The sequence below is a fragment of the Triticum aestivum genome, chromosome 4B (genome assembly GCF_018294505.1).
Source record: "Triticum aestivum cultivar Chinese Spring chromosome 4B, IWGSC CS RefSeq v2.1, whole genome shotgun sequence".
Classification (NCBI taxonomy): domain Eukaryota; kingdom Viridiplantae; phylum Streptophyta; class Magnoliopsida; order Poales; family Poaceae; genus Triticum; species Triticum aestivum.
The window spans coordinates 442,114,877-442,119,337 of record NC_057804.1 but is presented as its reverse complement, the minus strand read 5'-3'; the positions used below and the strand labels follow the sequence as shown (position 1 = coordinate 442,119,337).

At 42.1% G+C, this 4,461-nt stretch overlaps 1 non-coding gene across 1 annotated transcript; it reads right to left on the bottom strand.

Annotated features, from left to right (window-relative positions):
- Positions 1 to 3,546: 3,546 nt before the first annotated feature.
- On the bottom strand, positions 3,547 to 3,653 carry LOC123095261 (small nucleolar RNA R71). Its single transcript, XR_006446159.1, has one exon. It is a non-coding gene; the product is annotated as a small nucleolar RNA R71 (small nucleolar RNA).
- Positions 3,654 to 4,461: the final 808 nt, after the last annotated feature.

Below are 4,461 nucleotides of genomic sequence, written 5' to 3'. Positions count from 1 at the left end.
AGCTCCAACATAACTTATGTTAGCACAAAATGATCAAGTTTACATAATAAGCTTATAGTCTTTTTCTTATTCTTCTTCTTTTCCAAAATGACATAGGTTAGCTTCATTTTACCTAAGTTGGCTCTAATATACTAACTTAGAGCTTATATGCTTAGTTTACTATAGGTTAGCTCCAAAATAACTTATGTTAGCACAAAATGATCAAGTTTACATAATAAGCTTATAGTCTTCTTCTTATTCTTCTTCTTTTCCAAAATTCTTCTTATTCTTCTTCTAGTGTTCTTCTTCTTCTAGTATTCTTCTAGTCTTCTTCTTTTTCTTCTTCTAACTTCTTGTTTATCATTTTGCAGATTTGATTTAATTGACGGAAGCTTGCGTGGATGTAGTGCTTCTTTTCCATTTGTGTTTTTATTTTGTATCAATGTGAAACTTTTATGAATTGATGTATAATGGTGTTGGATGAACAATGTGAAACTTTTGTAATATGTAACGATGGAACTATGTGTTGGCTATGTATGTATATATGATGGAACTTGTGTGTTGGCTATGTATGTATATATGATGGAACTTGTGTGTTGGCTATGATTGTTATATGGATTCTTGTTGTATATATATGTGTTGGATATCTCATAGGTGAAATAGTGACCTGAGATTAAGAAAAAAAATTAAAAAAATTGTTACTAATGGCGCACTACAATGTGATGCGCCATTAGTATAGAAGACACTAGTGGCGCACTGTGGGCAAAACTAATGGCGCACTGCCTAGTGCGCCATTAGTATACCAGATACTAATGGCGCACCAGTGGTGTGCCATTAGTAAAAAATACTAGTGGCGTGCTACTAATGGCGCACTGGTAATGCGCCATTAGTAGGCAAAACCAGTGCGCCATTAGTAGGCTTTTTCCTAGTAGTGTGCACTTTGACGGATTAAGCTTGATATTTTACCTTCTTAGGTTGGCAAAGGTTTCTGCGAGGTCAGTCAGTAGGTCGGAACCTTTGCGAGACTTGACCACAATGTCGTCCATGTATGCTTCCACATTTCGAGTGATTTGAGTGAGCAGGTACTTCTAAATCATTCTCATGAATGTGGCTCCGGCATTTTTAAGACTAAATGGCATGGTGACATAGCAAAAGCACCCGAATGGGGTGATGATGGCTGGTTTTTATTTCATCGGGACCATACAGTCGGATCAGATGATACCCGGAATATGCATCTAAAAAAGACAAGCGTTGACACCCCGCCGTCGAGTCAACAATCTGATCGATGCGGGGGAGAGGGAAATGATCTTTCGGGCAGGCCTGATTGATATGCTTGAAATCAATGCACATACAAATTGAATCGTCCTTCTTAGGGACCATGACTACATTGGCAAGCCTCTCGGAGTGGTAGATCTCATGAATGAACTCTGCTGCTAGGAGCCGAGCCACGTCCTCGCCAATTGCTTTTTTCTTCTGTACGACGAACCACCGAAGATGCTCTTTGACGGGTTTTACCTTGGGGTCGACACGCAAACGGTGCTCAGCCAGTTCTCTGGGTACACCCGGCATGTCAGAAGGTTTCCATGCAAAGATGTCCCAGTTCTCACGGAGGAACTGGATGAGTGCTTCTTCCTATTTGCTGTCGAGTGTTGTTGATATATGAGTCGGTGCGGCATTGAGATCGGTCGGGTGAATAAGAATTGGCTTTGTTTCACCAGACAATTGAAATGCAGAATCTGTGGCAGGCTTCTTAGCTCGGAGCAAATCACTCAGATCTGCATTCTTCCAATATTCTTGAAATTCAACTGCTGCCATTTGCACATCGGCAATTTTGGAACCCTTCTGGAAGCATTCCTCTGCTTTCTGCCGATTGCCAGTAATTGTGATCACACCTCTGGGGCTAGGCATCTGATAAGTGCATTTCATATATATAATTTTGGCATACAAATTTAGCATTTCTTGAGTTCTGGCCACCAATTCTTGCTATGAAATATAGAATAATTGAATGAAAATCGCATAAAGGGATTGTTGACTAGTTACTTGTTTATTTTGCAGAAAAGTGCGACAAGGCACAAAATTCCTCTACTACAAATGAACAAGTGATGGTGTCATGGGACCCGAGCGTGAAGGAATGAAGTAACCGAGGGGCAAATGAAAGAGAGAAGGGACCTTCTTGTGAAGAAAGAAGAGAAGGAGGAGGGCTAATGTGTAAAGTTTGCAGATTAGGGAAGGGATCAAAATCCCTAGATCGCCTCCATTCCCCATCGGGTCTGGCTACTCAACTCTCTCCCTCACACCCCCTTCTCCACCTCCGGCCGCCGCCGCGGCAGGCCAGCGTGGCGGCGCACCACCAGCACCTCCCACCACATCACCACCTTGCGCCATTCACCAGCACCACCGTCTTCTTCTCCTTCCCCAAATCCACCATCATCCATCCACAACGCGGCCACCAGCACCACAGCGCTTCCCCGCACCTCGCGCCCCTGCTGCTCTTCTTCTTCTCCTACGTCTTGCTGCTGCTCCTTCTTCCCTCGCCTTGGTGTTGCTCCTCCACTTCTCAACTCGAACCAGTTGTTCCTCTTCCCTGCTGTTCTTCTTCCCTCGCCTTACTGCTGCTTCTCTCCTCACGCCCCCTACTGCTGCTCCCTTCCCTACCTTGCTGCTACTGCTGCTCTCTTTCTCCCTCTCTATCTTCTCTAAATTTTCTGTAATAGGAGATGTGTAATGCTTTGTAATATTCAGATTTTAAGAGTGCTGGCAACCTGTAGCTTGTTCTGTTTGGTAGTTGTAATATATAATACTTGACTTGTATTTCTGAAGGCTGTGAGAATTAATTGTCCTAGAAATCTTGCTCTGTGATTGAGTAATCTGCTAGTATAATTGTGTGTTCACCTTGTTTGCCTAGTCCCTGAGGAGAACACGACACTCGTAGTTTGGGGCGTAAAAACCCCACTATATTACAATTGATTATTTTGGCGCCGTTGCCGGGGACTAGCATCGAGCGATTGTGTGAAGCTATAGATTAGGCTTAGTATAGTTTTTGTTTAAATTTCCTGTCAAATTTATTTCTGTGTTTCTTTTACCTTTTTACTTTTTGTTGCTTCGACTTATTAGGGTACTAACCCTCTCACCAGTCTTTGATGTTTGTGAGCGTGTGTAGGATATCTTACTATTTGTAGGCTCATTGACAGTTGCACTTGAACATATGGCTTTAGTACGTGATCTTTGGTTGCCAAGTAGTTTGGACATGATGACAGGGCCAATTTGGCCATCTATTGAAGCCGAAATTTTGACTTGAGGCCTGGACTTATTGCTCTTGTCTTGCAGAATCAGTTTAGAGGATTACCCAATGAAGACCCTCATGAGCACATTAGTAATGTTCTGGAGTATGCCAATACAGTCCAGTACCATGGCATTTCCCAAGATGCTATCAAGTGTATGTTGTTCACATTCTCTCTTAGAGATGCTGCTAAGGACTGGTACTATTCTTTGCCATCAAGATCATACACTTGGGGTGATATGTCGCAAGCTTTCCTGCATAGATATTTTCCACTTTACAAGCAAGCTCCAATTCGTGACCAGATCCCCAGTTTTGTGCAAGATGGAAGTGAGAGCTTGTATGCAGCTTGGGAGAGATATAAGTATTTCCTTAGAATATGTCCTAATCATGGGCAAAAGGATTGGTTAGTGCTTCAGATATTCTATAGAGGGCTGACACATGCTTCAAGAGATCTTATTGATATGTCAGCTGGTGGAACAATCATGAACAAGACCGTTGAGGGTGCAATTATTCTCATTGAGAGCATTGCCTTCCACCAAATGCAATGGGGTTATGAAGGGCCTAGTTCAAATCCAAAGGTTGCAAGCTGTGTGCAATCAGAAGTTGTGTGTTCCATAAGTGAACAGAAATCATCCATGGTGCCTAATATTCAAAACCAGCATGTTTCATTCTAGGGACAACAATATTTCAGAACTGAATTAGAGCCTCCATATAGAAACATTGATCTTACTTCAATTATCCTTGATGATGATTATGATATTTTCCAAGATGATGCAATCACTGTAGATCAGATGGATACCACAGTAGCAGATCCAATACCTCATGGCAATGAAACTGTTCAGAATGAGTCAAAGTTGCAAGAAGAGGTTTATGAGGAACCTACTCTGATTGACGCTAAGTTGAGACCGCAAGATATGGATAAATTCACTTGTGTTAGTCAGCTATCTGACTGGTGGAATTTAGTCGTGTCACCAATTGCCCACACTTGTGTTACAACTGTATCTGGACTATTTGTCAAGAAGAAATCATTAGCTCCACCAGTGGTTACCTCTATCACAGTTAAAGAGAGTATCTCAGAGAAGAATAGCAAAGATGAGATTCCAACTCCTGCACATACAATTAAGCAAGTCGGAGACATTCCAAGGAGAGAGATACAAGAGGTTGAGTCAAATTTAGAAGAGCTGATACTTCAATATCCTGAG